The sequence below is a fragment of the Diplotaxodon limnothrissa genome, linkage group LG14, assembly GCF_057381915.1.
Source record: "Diplotaxodon limnothrissa isolate DT_005_m linkage group LG14, D_limnothrissa_male_GT1.1, whole genome shotgun sequence".
NCBI lineage: Eukaryota > Metazoa > Chordata > Actinopteri > Cichliformes > Cichlidae > Diplotaxodon > Diplotaxodon limnothrissa.
Window position 1 is genome coordinate 37,063,573 of NC_140609.1, and position 15,453 is coordinate 37,079,025.

Sequence of the window (15,453 nt, forward strand, 5' to 3'; positions counted from 1 at the left end):
AATAACCCCCGTCAGCCCGCGGGCCCAGAGATTAGTCTGCCATGTGCAAAGAGCAGCTGCAATCAAGCAAGGCGACGTAGACGCGCTAATCTCCCCTAGCTCATTTGGGACAGGGTGCAGTTGGACACACATGCTGTCCAGGATGGAGATATGAAGATTAGACTTTCACCTCCACCGGTGTTTTCATTGCGCATGTTTACCCCCCCTCAGCTCTCAGCTGATCAATAATTAATGCATCTGATGCAAGACCACCCAGCCAACCCTCACCTCCACTCCATCACCTCCACCCTGTCTGGCCCGCCCAGTTTCCACTTTAATAAAACCGCGACAGAAAGCTCAGTGGGCAGCTCAATATTGCAAAATCTGCTGTGTCAGGCTAGCCTGGTCCATCCTGCTGATAGCCTTCTGTGTCTGTGGCAGCGTGGGATTTTGGCAGACTGTGTTTGAGTTGTTCTTGATTCAATTTTTAGTGTTTGTAAATATTCTTGTAATTACTGTGAACCTCTCTAATGTCCTATGACATCAGTTGAGCAGCTGTGCAGAATATCCCCACCTCTGTCTCAAGGGCACCCAGCTCAAAGCAGCTTCTCTTTTTGGATGTGAAGGTCTAACAAAGACCACTTCCTCTTAGTGCAGCTAACAAAACACTGAATACTTCCTTTCCTGCTTTTTAAGGTTATTTAAAGTGTATGCTGTCACTGCCTCAGGCCCTGGATATCTTTTGTTTAGATAGGTGCAAATATTTCCAATACCAGTAGTGTCTCTCACTGAATTTTCCTGCATCCAGGGTTCTCAAAGTGCAGACCCGAGGCCGGTGGTGGCCCTTAGTAACATTTATTTGTGGTCATGAACACGACAAGGAATGATAAAGCATACACAATGTTTCCCACATTTCACAGAGGGATTGTAGGTATTGGTAATAAATAATTATTGCAAACGTGTGGAAGATTTGGACTGCTGCACTACAACAATAAGAATGCAAGACCTTTAGAAGTGTAGCTAACAAACGACAGCTTTTAAACATGTAAACTTGAAGGGTTGCAGACGTGTATCAGTAGCTACTGATGAGAAACCTGCTTAGTGAAACAGCAACTGACATCCCAAGGAAGTTAACGTTAACAGCATCCATCCTCAGGACACTCAGACATAATAGACAAACTTTAGCCTAACTGACTCAGGATATATCAGAGGATCAGACTCATTCCAGTGAAAGGAGCTGAAATATATGATGCTGAAGTTGGTGGAGAATGATATACTGGAATCTAGGCAGTTTAAGACCTGAAGTTAGGCTCACAAACAGCATTCCTGTGAAGGTGTACAAATCTTCGAGCATTCAATGGGCGAATTAGACTTTACTTAGATGCAGTGCCTCTATGAATTGACAACAAGTGCATTATTAGCAGGACTGCAGCCAAAGATCATTTTGGTAGTCGGCTAATCTGCCAATTTTTCTTCGATTAGTCAACAATTATTTCAATAACTCTTATCTCCTCTTCCTGTGGGCAAACCTGTTCTAGGCTCCAGTGCCTCACCTCCCCAAGTCTACCCACCTGTGAATATCACCCTGTTCTCTCTCTCTCCCCACAGATTAGCTACTTAATGTTAGGTGGAAAAGGTTTGCTATAGTATTAATGTGTGTAAAAACTAAACAAACAAACTAGGAGACAGTGTAGCTATCTCTGTTTATTGGTTTACAATCGCATTTCACTCATTAGCTGCCAAAAAGAGATTTTTCTGCCAAAAACTGATTTCTAGTATTTGCCAAATATTAACTGCCCGTATTTAAACTGCTCTAAATAACGTTTTGGCCTATAATTTGTGAAACAAATGTCAAATGACCTATCAAGTCATCTTGAGCCACAAACAGCATTCCTATCAAAAGGTGGAAGCCCAAAAGTGACGTTTATATCCTTTATTTATCCAGTTAAAATGTCTCATTGACGTTAAAAAAAATATTTTTAAGAGTAATCTGACCAAGAGGATCGCAGAAATTGCAACAAATATAATAATAGGTTTAAAAAGATGTCTTATGTGGCCAAAAAGAACCGGATTGGTTTGAATGTAGGTACAATAACACATAAAGTCATAAGATACTTGGAAAACAGGTAATTTTTACATTTTATATATAATCACTTTGTAAATCATGTTCACCAAAGTCCTATTTACCAATATAAGTAAAGACATGACACATAAAAACATTGGAAATCAGTTTTAAGCAGATGATCATTTTTTGGCACAACAGCGGCGTTTTTAAATGCTTGTGCACTGCAGTAGTGCTGTCTCTGCTTTGCACTGTCTGTCCTGATGAACAGAATTAACTGTTTGGGATTTCCTTACCTGGATCATTGAGCATGCATCAAGATCTTCTTCTTCGTTGGTATTGAGCGCATTCTTGGCAGACGATAAGGGCGATAATGGCCACCATAGCTTCCTGCAGTATATTACAGTTACAAAAACACATTTATGTGGTATAGTATATGACGCATCGACAATAAAATTCTGCTTCCGCGTCATCGAGTATGTTGATGAATCGTTGTAGCCCTAATTTTTAGTAGCATTTTTTTTAATCCATCCAAGACAACACTGTTATTGATTCATAATTATGCAGTCCTCTTGCTCTTATTTTAAAAGAGGATGCTAAATTGAACTTGCTAGTGTCTCCAGTCTAGTCTTTCCCTGCTGGGTGGCTTGTAAGGATGTCGTTGCTCTGAGCTGTCTTTACTGTCCGATCCATTGCTCAGACAGATTTGAAGTCCATTGTCTTGGATTGCAGCTGCCGGCAGTAATCTGGAACCTGCACCATATAGAAAGATAGTACACTACACTAAGTTCACAGAGTACCACGATTGCAAGCAGCAGTCCAGGACCATGGACTTTGAGTCCATAGACTGGATAAGAAACTAACTGGAGAAGCAGCTGACTAGTGCTCCATCATTTATTGCCCCAGTTTATATATCATTTTATAGCATATTAAATTATCTAAGTACGGTCAGTGGGAAACACTGATGTAGCAATGTAGAACCAAGGGAGTGTTGCTTTTAAATGTCACTTCCTCTGTTCTTGCCATCTTAAAGTACTTTTGTGTCGAGACGTGTCTAGAAATACTTCCTTGCTAATGTTTAAAAATTAGAAGAAGATTAAAAATGATAAACCATTCTCTGAACAGAAGCATTTCAGACACTGTAAGGCAGCGGTCCCCAACCGTTTTTGGCGCCACGGACCGGTTTATGCCCGACAATATTTTCACCGACCGGCCTTTAAGGTGTCGCGGATAAATACAACAAAATAAAACTAGTACCGGTACCAAAAAAAGAAGATTTAATCATAACACACGTGAAAAAACCGAGTTAACGATAAAACGATAACATAATAACGCTGAAAACCGATTTAAAAACCCTGAAAACCATACATTTCACATCTGAGCCTCAACTCTCGCGGCCCGGTACCAAACGACTCACGGACCGGGTTGGGGACCGCTGCTGTAAGGGATCGACTGCTTGTGACAAATAAAGCTTTCATTCATTCATTCATTCATTAGGTCACTCTGGTTACGATAATTTATTGCACAACTCATTCTGGATTGTAGCAGTTAGGTGTTTATTGTTTATACTGCTTGCTGGAACGCTGAGGTACTTTTAGAGGTGGCAGAATCTTCTTTGACTTTTATGCAAACCTGTTGTAGCTGGTTTGGACATTTACACCACATCCAAATAATAAAAATTCAAAAACATTAAAGTTAGATCGAGGCTTGTGTTACAATAAAGATTAAGACTAAAGAAGCTCAGTCTTCACATTGAGGAGAATCTGTTTTGTCCACACTGTGAGATACCAAATAAAAGCGAGAGCCACTGGTGGATTCTTTCCCCTGTTTTTTAATAACTGCAAGAGTCATAAAACGATTTCTCCTGAAGCAGAGCAGTAAACTAATAATAGAGCCTGTTAAATGCTTGATGCAGTCTACTCTTGTCAAAAATGATCCTTGTAGAAATGCATATGTAGCATTAAAGCTGGTGAGAACTCAGCATTGCAGGGAATAAACCAGAATGATTGCTGTCCTTGCTCAAACACAAGCCTTTTGTCTTAGTAACCTCACCATGGCTACAACATGGGGTCCTGCACACCCCACCCCCACCTTCCCATTATTCCTCACCCTCTCCTGTCCATTTTAACACACACACACACACACACACACGTTCACTCGCCGACTTTGTGCCTTCAACTTACAGACCTTATCCCATTTTGATTTATAGCGACGTCCGTCCGGAAGCAAGTTTAGCCACTTGGCAGATATCTCGACAGTGCATCCTGGCAGCTGTTTTAAGGCCTTTATCTAAATGAATGGTCAGACATCAATAACTTATATTTCAGGCTTCACTGCATCTTCGCAGTCACCCGGGTTTGCTCGATTATAGAAAAAATCCCAGTCACAATTATTTTGATCAATACTGAAATCATAATTGACAGGATTACTTACAGACTCTGGAAGAATAGAAGAGTTATGGAAATTTCAAAAGTGGATTTCTTTGTTCTTTCATTACAATTTCATTAGAAAGAAAATGTTAACTGAACCTAACGTGCTGCAGCTTGGCAGGAGTTTCCTTGGAAATAAAACGGTCGCGCTACAAGAAAACAATAAGAACATATTTGACAACAAGCCAAAATTGTAATTGAAATTAAACGTTATCAGTTTGCACAGCCCTAGAATCATCATTCAAATCTGCTGAATGATGCTCGATTATTGTGCTTGGTGCACCTTCCTAGCAAAGTAACTACATGTCGACACAAATCAAAAACAGCTGCCTACAACTAGATCCGCTTGGTGTTAATATGCAGTGCAAACACAATATGTTGATTAGCACAAACATAATCACAGTTCAACACAAGGTAATTGGCAGTAAGTGTCTCTCACAAAGCTAATGCACAAGCTAGCGTTCTTCCAATATAGACATATGCCATTTTCCCATTTTCATCGCTCTGATAGTTTAGCTCCATCACCTCTGAAGTCTTTCTCCTTCCTGTGTTGTAGTAAAACTGTTGTTCAATATTTATTACCTCCAAGTCCAACAGGATTAGCCCTATTTCACTTGTGATTGCACCAGCGCACAAGTATAAACGCAAGCAGTGATGTTGCTCAGTAGGTGTAGGGGCTGCTGGGCTTTGATGCAGAACTCTAAACCCACCCAAGAACAGTTTCCAACACTGATTAATTAGAAATGTTGTTTGTGCTTCGGATCTTCACGTTGAATGCCAGATTTCATTACAGGGTAGTTACAGATGGTGGTAGAAAGACAAATAAAAGTAAATGGAAGTTTTGAATGCAGCACACATGTGGTTGAACATGTTGGTGCATGTATTTGTGTGTTCTGCATGTAAGACAGGAAAGTCTCACATGCAAAAGGCTCCGAGACCATCACAAATGCGCAGCGCATGATATTATCATGCTGTGGCTTCGTCTTCTGAGATCATCAACACCACATTGGCTTATCATTCAGTCACATCACACATGACACGACAGTCTGCACTTTCACGCCACGCTCTGCAATTTACATGTTCTTACTCTCTGTTCTCTGCTTTGCTCTCTTCTCTTGTTCAGTCCTGTCATTTCCTTTAACCTCCCCGTGTATATTTCTGACTCTGTCGCAAAAGTCACCGAAACCAGAACTAATACCTGACATGTCCTCCATCCTTTTCACCTTTATACCCCAAAGTTAAAAAAGTCCCTGCTGCTTTTTGTACTCTTTAACTGCTGTAAGTCCTTATAATTACTCTTCTGTATTTTATTGTCTTGTGCTTTTTTTTTAATCAGAAAATTGCTAGTTGTACAATACTTCAAACCTGAACAAACCAAACCAGAATATCCATAAGGGCAGGATTATGCTTCTCTGTAGGCTGTGAACATTTTAGTAAAGAATAACTGACAGAAGGCACGTCAACAGTTTGCAGTAGGCGACATGAATAGCAAATAATTTCTAGGGTCACCTTTCAGGACGAATGAATAAATTACATTTTGCTTTTTACTTCCACTCTTATTTTGTGTGCTATGGATAATTGAATTGTTTTCAAGGACGTTGTTAATATTTTACATCTCTTTGTAACTTACTGAGCTCAGTCTTGAGCTTATTGTGACAGTTTTACATCTTTAATCTAAGGGTACAAAAATAAAACGACGTGAAGCAAAAACGCACTGATATAGCACTTTTCCCCAGTCAGGCAATCATGCATGTATTTGACCAGTACAAAGAAGCCAGAACATGCAGGAGCAAGCTGCCAGGATTCAAATCCTTCTTGCTATAGGCTTGTATTTAAATGAAATAAGGAAATGACAAAGCTTTAAATTCTTAAATTGAAAATTAATATTTTCACTAATATTTTTGTTAAACTTATATGAGGTGTTATTAAAACGTTCCAATAAATCAACGTGATCTGTTTTGAAGTTGCATCTGTGTCAGTGTTCATCTCCCTCTGTAGTTTCCTTGTTTCCACATGCGGGTGACTTAACCCAACCTGCTAAACCTGCATCTGCAAACGGCCTGTGAGAATTTTCATAGAATCTTAAATTTTTTATTTAATCACAGGATCTTTTCTCCTCTTTAACTTTGTTTTGCTGTGTATTTGTGTTTTTAGAAGAAAAGGTTTCGTGGGATTATCTCTTGAGTTTAGAATATTTTAAAGTCTCAACAGCGAAAGTTAATTACAGGTGTAATAAACGGGTTTTAATAAACAATAAACAGGTTGCATTGCTCTTCTTAATGCTGAACTGTGGGAATGGGCACACTTTTTTGCTTGGGGCTAGTCATAAGGTTTTAATGTGTGTGAGAGAGAAGGAAGTTGTATAGAGGGTGTGGGTGAGTGCTTGTGTGCACATGCACAGCTGTGTTTTCTTACAAAAAGGCCAACATGTCTTTCAGTGCACGACTGCAGGGCACGGCGAGGCTTTTGTGTTTCCCTGGACAAGCAAAAAGATTCAAGTACTTGCTGTCCAGACATGTTACCCAAAAACTGGCACCCTCCTTTGATGCCCACGTTGGCATTCATTTCACCTAGAAACACTCCAGATACAGTCATAAACAGCCTTAGGCTTTAAATCATCTGGTCCGCCGAGGCCAGCCGAACCATGCATGATGGGTATGAAATTAAGCGGGCTGCTGTTAAATTGCTTGCCCAGTTTTATAGAAAAATGTGAAATAGTCATGAGAACTATTTGTTTGTGCTTATAGATATAAACTGTCATGTTGTTTTGTGACAGCACAACTCTGAAACTGAAATTTTTCAATAGGAGGTATATTTTGTGCACGTAGCACATATGTTGCCTAGATTCTTCAGCCAAGACGTGTCACTGAGGCTAACCGACCTTTAAAAGTCACGAAAAACTTTTTGTTTTTACCAAACCACAATCTTTTTCTAAACCTAATCAAGTTATTTTTAATTCCCAACCAAAACGAGTCGTCTTTAATAGCCTGACCCTGACATAGTTGTTTTTATTGTCTGAGCCGCTTCCAACAGTAACATATTTGAAATTAATGACACTTTAAAAATAAATGAAAAACAAATGAAATGGAAAGATTTGTTATTCTTGTAGCACTTTGACTGAGGTTTCTTGTGTGAGCAGCAAAACCCCACGAAGCCTCCGCATGTGGACCTTTCTGCCCTTTAAAAGTGGAAGACATCATTAGTACACATGAAAATTCATGCCCAAATCTGCAGATGAAAGCTTGTGATTATAGCACAAGGTGCATTGAAACTCTGTACTGATCGCAGTGCCTTGCTGATGTTTACTTTTTTGTAACCTTGCCAACTGAATCCAACTTAAAGGCGTTTTGGATTACAGCTGCAACAGCGGACCCAAAAGGTCAGAGAAGCAGAACACTTGGAGGGAAGTTTCCAGCTCAGATCCCTGGAGACGTGATTGAGTTACCCTCTGTTTAGCCTTAACAGCTACAGCAATGTTGCCCATGAGCGGGTCACAGAGCCCCCAGTTTCCCTGGTTATATTTTACAGCATACAGTAGTAAACAGTGAAACTGCAGAAGCATGAGTGTAAAGCAGGGCAGCATCAGGAAAAGAGCTTAAGAGCTTACTGGACCTTCCTGAAAATGGCTTGCTCAAGAGCCTCTCAGTGGCAGATTTTTAAGGAAAATTTAAGGATTTGCATTCCCTGCTCACATTACCGGCTTAGAGGCAAATGTCAATAGTATTTATCTGTTGTTTTTGAATTGCATTTTCTAAATTACTTTTCAAACACCCAGTGTGCCATTCAATGGGCCGTATGGTTCCTGTTGGTTTCATTTGAGCAATTTCTGAAGATTTTTTGGGGTTTCATTTGTGCCCATAGCTACTGTTAGAAATGTAAAATCAACAAAAGCTACCTATAGTCTGATAGAAATGTAGTTATTTAAAAAAATGCATTGAAGATCATCATTGAAAAGGTCTTAAATTAACGCTGAAATGGGGAGATAATAATTGGGATTAGCTTTATGATCATTCCAAAGAAGGGACGCTGTGTTAGATGCAGGTTAAAGAGCCTAAGCCAAAAATAATAAACACAGTGATTAAACTTTGCTGACACCAAATCCAAAATTAACTGTCTTGGCATTTTGTCAACACAGATTGTTTTCTCTCCAGCAATTATGTAATTCTAGTTAAGTGGTTAGGCAACAAACGCTGAACAGGTGGCGTTTTCTGGAGATCAGGCTACCATGTGCAGAATGACACTTTTCACGGAGCCTATGCTAACTGCCAAACGCTCACAAAACGAGACAAGCAGATTTGCACAATTACAAAATCTGAACCAGGAGACAAGAAGAAAAGACACTCAGATATTCATAGTCAGAGCACACAGTCAGGCTGTTGTGTTCATTGTGTAGAGGGCCTCTTCGGCTGTCAGGTGTCGACTTACTGTCCTCAGTGTTTCTCCTCAGGCCTCAGCTGCTGCAGTTTAACCAAAAGCCCTTTTAGTTAACAGCCATCCAGTGTTTTTCAACCAGAAAGACCAGGTCGCTCTCCATGAGCTATAACTGCAGTTTTAGTGCTCGCTGGGAGGTCTCATCAAATTTGCAAAACTTGTGTGCCCCTTGAAAAAAATAATTTCATGCCCAATTTGGGTGTTCGAGAGGAGCCATAGAGCGAGCTGGATGTTTGGGAGTGAAGGTTCGTGTGATGTGTCATTCAGCTGCCTTCTTTGGCATCTTTTTCCCACGCCTGGTCAAATATCAGACCTAAAATATGAAACTCTGGTGGTTTCTACACAACTAACAACAGTTGGTCCTCATGTACTTAAGGCAAGGAGTCTGAGGCTATTCCCGATAGTTCTGGCCCTAAATTAGTGCTTCAGTTAAGAGAAGTGAGAAATATATCTGTCACATTTCTGGTGGTTTTTTTGGTGGAAGGCCAAAAACTCTGTGTGTGCTATGATGTCTTGTTTACAGATGAAACTCTGCTTACCAACTTTTTAAAGTTATTAAAAGCTGTATGTGATTATGATGGAATCACATGATTTGTGTGTGCATGTGATAATGTTTTAGTAACTAAAGTAAAATATTCAGCAGTCCAACATCTCTAGCTCATACCAAAAGTAGTTGGTTTTTTTTTTTTTTTAAATTGTGGTCAGTATAAACGCAGAGCCTGTGATGCAAGCTTTGTCACAATACTTCCTGTTCCTCTGTGTGTTTTTGTTTGAGCTAAGATGACTTTTTTGCATTTATCATCTGGTTATAGACAGAGAGCTAGAAGTACATTGCAAGTGTTGTCAATAACTATAGTATGACTTCCCCTTGGCAGTGTGGTTAATAGCTTCCTGCAGCAGACCATAATCTCAAAGAACACTACTACTAACATTGACATCCATTATTTCACCCGCTTAGTCAGAGGGTCTGCAAAATTGTTGTCTGTGAAGCCAAACCAGCAATTACATTTAATTTAAGAGATGTTACCAAGCAGGTCATGTTTCTCTCCGATCAGTGTGCATGGTTTCGTGTTCTAGACAAATTGCTTTGGGCATGAGGAACAAACATAATTGTGAGAGGTTGTGTAGGTCTTGTAATTTTACATTAGGTAACAAAAAGGCCAGAAACAAAGACTGAGCTGTGGGAATGATGGAAAAGGGAGTGGGTAGAAGGTACTGAACAGAAATTAAGAGGTCAACTGTCAAATGATTAAGAGGACCTGACTCAAAAGTGTATGCTTATTTGACATAGACTGGTATGAATGTGGAAGTATGCCGCAAACTGTGAGTAAGACGGGCTGCTAGTTTCACAGATTACAAGTTGTCTTGACTAATCCAGTAATGATCAGCATCATAAGTTTTATGTATGAAAGGAAGTAAATATTTCATACGATTTGCCTAGTTTTAGCAATTATCACTCCCACCACTGGTGGTGGTCAGAGGGCCCGGTGGCGCCAGTGTCCGGCAGCCTCGCCTCTGTCAGTGCGCCCCAGGGTGGCTGTGGCTACAATGTAGCTTGCCATCACCAGTGTGTGAATGTGTGTGTGAATGGGTGGATGACTGGATATGTAAAGCGCTTTGGGGTCCTTAGGGACTAGTAAAAGCGCTATATAAATACAGGCCATTTACCATTTTACCAGAGATAACACTCGATCGCACTCATCTCTGACATTACTGAAAAAAAGCCTGATGAGCCGCTAGCTCAGAAAATGAATTAAAAATTAAAACATTATTACAAAAATCTTTCAAATGGAAACTATTATTATGGTTTGACTTCTATTCTGACTTTCACCCTGTGTACTGAACCTTCCATTATTACATGTCCACAGTTTTTGCTTGAGTAATACTGAATACTGCCGTATACTTAAAACTAATCTTAGTAGTCAGTGTTTCCACTTGGGTGATTCCTTTGGTGAGGGTGGGGGGCTCCCCAGCTTTTCTATTTAGTACACAAAAAAACAGATGATACAAAAGTTTCTTCTGTTGCCACCTGGTAACATCTGGTTGCTATGGAAAAATGTGCATTCTCTGACCTGTTGGTGAGTGGTTGCTGGCTGTTGCTAGGTGAAATTGGTTGCAAAGAGGTTGCTGTACCATAAACCTGCTTGTGATTCCTGTGATCACTAGCAGATCGCTGCGGCTGTCGTTTGCGTGGAAGATGCCGACTTGTCTGAAAACACTTTTAGATTAATTAACACATGTTGGGAAGTTTTCAATGTATTTGCAGTAGGCTGTCATGAACCATGTGCTGTTTTCATCTCACCGTTGTACCTCCCTTACTGTGCATGCTCAATCCCTCAGTCCTACCACAAACTATGAGAGAAATGAATGAGATCATACATGACTGCAAAAAGCAGCAGAGAGACTGACACTGTGAGGACATGACTGAAATGGACAGTAAATTTTTTCCCAAAGGGAATTGTGCCTTTTCTTTGCATTTATTGATGTAAATTTATACAGTGATGCAGGGTTTAGAGAGAGAGGAGCTGAGGTCTAGCCAAGGAGTGACTCAGCTCTTTAATCCGCTGCTGTTGATCCAAACAGAATAAATCTGACCCTTACTCAGCCTGTACTGATGATTACAGAGCCATGGCGAATGATATGCTGAGTAATGTGGCACATTTCCAGAGGCAAAAAGAAAGCGTGTGTGTACATTTGCAGTCCTGCCTTGTCCAGACAGAGGAATCCAGTTACATTTTGCATACTGTGGGGTCAGATGATGTCACACTGGAGGAAGGAGGCTGCATTTAACCCACAGTGTTGGGTAGTTGTCCTCTTAATATTTGTGCTGTCCGCTTCATGTAGGGGATGATATTTAAATGTCTTCTCTTAAAACCTCTCCGAGGTATTTCAGCCTAAGAGGGTAATGGATTTAACAAAAGGGGCATTGTGGTGCAGAAAACAGTAATTTATTCATATTCGGTTTGATTTTTTTTTCAGCACAATTACTGCTTTTAGTGAAGACTTGGTCATCACAAGATGACTTTTTTTTTAAATGGGGTGTTTAATAACAGCCAGAGTAGCTGACACTTAACAGGGTAGTTAACATTGTCTTGATTTTTCAAATTAAGGTCAATTTAATGATGATTTTAAGCCTTAATAAGTGTTATAATCAAGGGTGCACATAAGTGGTCCGCAGGTGCGCATTCGCTGTCAAAATAAAAGATGCGCACCAGATAAGAAGTTGCAACGTGCGTTTGCGTACATATAAAAGGCACTGTTTTTGTCCGCTAGAGTGGGATTTTCACGGCACATTCTGCACCACATCTCTGTGCGTTCATCATTTGTTTGAAGCCAGCTCACCTCCTGCATCCACTTTTCCGAGAATACGTGCTTCTTTTGCGGTTCGGACTCCTTCTGACATTTCTTTGGAGGTGGAGGAACACCAAAGTAGTTGCTTAAAGGAGCTTGCTTCTTGACATCTTTAAGAGTTCTAACCAAATGTCTGTCCTCCTCCAGAAAAGCTTATGTACACGAACGCGCATTGCAACTTCTTATCTGGTGACAGCTAAGACAGCAAATGTGCACCTGCAGACCACTTATGTGCACCCCTGGCTATAATGTACTTGGCCTGACCCGAGGGCCCAAAGAACCAGTTTTAAGCGTGTAAAAATAAGAAAATGCAAATCTCAGTGGAATCAAATCAGGCTGCTCTGAGTGAGACTGCTAAATGCCTTGCTGTATTATTGTATTTTGATCATAAATCAGAAGGTTAACATTGGACTTGCCATAAAAGACAGAGAGGGAGAGGAGCAACACTGGTCTGACTCAAGTCTGGGCTAATGGTATTGGTAGGAATTTTAGTGACTGTGGCAGAAGCCAACCAATGTCTATCTGCTTCTTTGCTTTAGTCATCCGTGGATAATCTGAAACACAAAAAATGCTTTAGGGATGTTCTGTTTGAATATCAGTCATTTATGTTGTTTAAGGGGCAACATGTGGAAGCAATGCTTATTAGTCACAGCGTGAAATAGTTGTGGGTTATTTAGACTCCCTTTGAAATAAAGTCAATTCTTCTTTCCGCTCTCATTTATTCCAAAAATACACACATTTTAGTCCAGTTTGACCTTCATCTATTCATCATACTCTTCTCTCACACATTTCCTGCCACTCTTTATCATCTGTTTACTAGTACAGCAGAAAGTGTTACAAAATGATTCATGAAGAAATATCAACTCCAAAAGATTATTTCCTGCGATGAACACAACACGATGGTGGTGACACAGTATAAGCGCTGAAATGTTTGAGTAAGGACTGATAATTACGCTACATAAATACTGTCAGTATTAAGTTAATTAGAACAGAACTCTTGAGCTTTACAGCATAGCTTTGAGTGTTGTGAAATAGATGAGCCATTAGGAGATTTCTTTTGTATATTGATATAGACTTAATATATGCTTTTTATAAAATGGAGCTGGGTAGTCTTATCCATGATGAGGGTGTTTAACCCTAACTGGCAACCAACACTGAATGGACATCAGCTAAACGACAACATTTGCCTCGACTTTCTTTACTTTTATTCTTCCGGGCTTTAGTTTTACTAACTTTGCCATGTTGTTTTTATATTTGCGTATAAAATGGTTGTGTTGTTCCTTCTCCACTCTTCACCGTGCCTTTGCCACCAAGACTTGAGTCTTTCACGCACAGATATCTATGCCTCGTGAGACAAAAATGTTTAGGAGAGGATGTAAATGACTGTCTCTGCAAGTCCACGGTTAACCACCCTCTATGTATGTTGCAGTTTGCATCATTTTCTAGCTGATTTTAGCTCTTTGGTTGACACTCTTATTTATCACACTCTCATATGTCAACGTGTATGGTCCCTGAGATCGTCATCTGTTAGTGCAGTACTGTTATGAACGGCAATATCTTGGAGTTTTGGCTTTAAAGTACTGGTTCCTCTTTCGTTCTCAGAAATAGATGCAAGATGACTAATTCGATTTTCGCTCCTTTTTGTAAGCCACACAAAATGCTTCCTGCTTTTTCAAACAAATCCGATCACATTATGAGGGAAGTGAAGCTCCAGCAGCTGGTTGAGCTGAAGCTCCATTGCATCAGACAGCTTGTCTGTCATGGTCACTGGCATGGGTTTTTTTTTTTCAGCTCTTTCTTCCTTTTGGGGCCTGCCAGGAAATGCTCGCTGAGTGTTGCAGCTCAACATGTGACACGTCTGCTGTCATCGCTGTGACATCTCTGTCTCCAGAACAGGATGTGATGCTGGTTAAGTTCATGCAACTTCCTGCTGCTTTTGACACACACTCCTGATGGATGAGTGAGATGTGACAGGTTTATACAGGGATCCTGAGCTCTTAGAGAGGAAGAGGAAGACTTTCTTGCGAGCGTGGACAAAGCTAATATTTTTAATGTGTACTCCCACTAGCAGTTAGACTTAAAGTGTAGATTGCCGGTTGCATGAGAGGAATGTAGAGCTGCCAGTCAACCTCAAATTATATGATCTGGGGCCAGTTTCACAATAATAGAGTTTACTATGGCTTAGATAATGGAAATATACTTAAAATAGATGTGTAAATTCAGACCATAAGACCTTAAGACCTTAACTTTCTTAAGCAGGAGCACAATTAATAAGTAAATAAAGATACTTACATCAAAAATAATGGCACACTAAGTAGCTTCTGCAGAAATTGTTAGTCTAAAAAAAGGAAGAGGGACTAAGAAGCCTAAAAAATGCTGCTGAGATAGTGGGTAGTGTAACCCTCGTGTTGGTACTTTCTAATGGTCGAGTGGTTTATGTAGGCTAATTTTGATGTTGGGTGCAGCTGCTTGACTAATCATTTAACGCAGCTTAAAGCAGCTTATTTCAGTAAACACCATAAATTGGATTTGATAACAAAGTAGTGTTTGTTATGTGTTTATTATTCTTAGCAACACATGATGAGTCATGTTGGGTTTTTTTGGGGGGTGCTTCTTCTAAATGTAAGGATATAGTTAGCTTGGCTTAAAATAAGTCAATCTTTATTTTTAGTGGCCAGAAACCAGTGCTCCCCCAGTTGAATTCTCGTTGAAACAAATGATAGCATAAGGTCAGTGTAGACCACATGCTGTGACTCAGTTATCCACAGAGAAAAGCACTGCCTTGGACTAATGCATAGGAAAAGTCAAAACTGTCTCGGTGAAACTAGCACCTGGTCGGCTACATTCAAAACAACCTATTGGAATAAAGTCATTGTGGGACTTTCCTATCACTGCAATAAGTATGTATTTCCCTAAACTGGTTTGTTTCTTTGTTTCCCTTTAAATACCTTTAAGTTTTTCCCTCCTACATAGTTTACAGCTGAACATGCTTTAACCTCTCGGGCAGGACAGGGAATCTAACATATCCAACTCACTGTTACTGACAGCAATTTCTCTTTCCTTTTTTAGCATAAGATAAGAATCCTTCTTATCTCTTTGTTTTTTTTCTGTTATGTTATGGAGATGACGTGTCTGCAGTCATGTGTAATAGAGCCAGTGACGTACCAGTCTGAGGCCGAGAGCCTCTGGAGCAGAAGAGGA

General features: G+C 40.1%; 1 protein-coding gene across 1 annotated transcript in view; it reads left to right on the forward strand.

Annotated features, from left to right (window-relative positions):
• Positions 1 to 15,453, forward strand: part of mark4b (MAP/microtubule affinity-regulating kinase 4b) — a 53,964-nt gene that overhangs the window by 1,094 nt on the left and 37,417 nt on the right. The gene's annotated exons all lie outside the window — the stretch shown is intronic.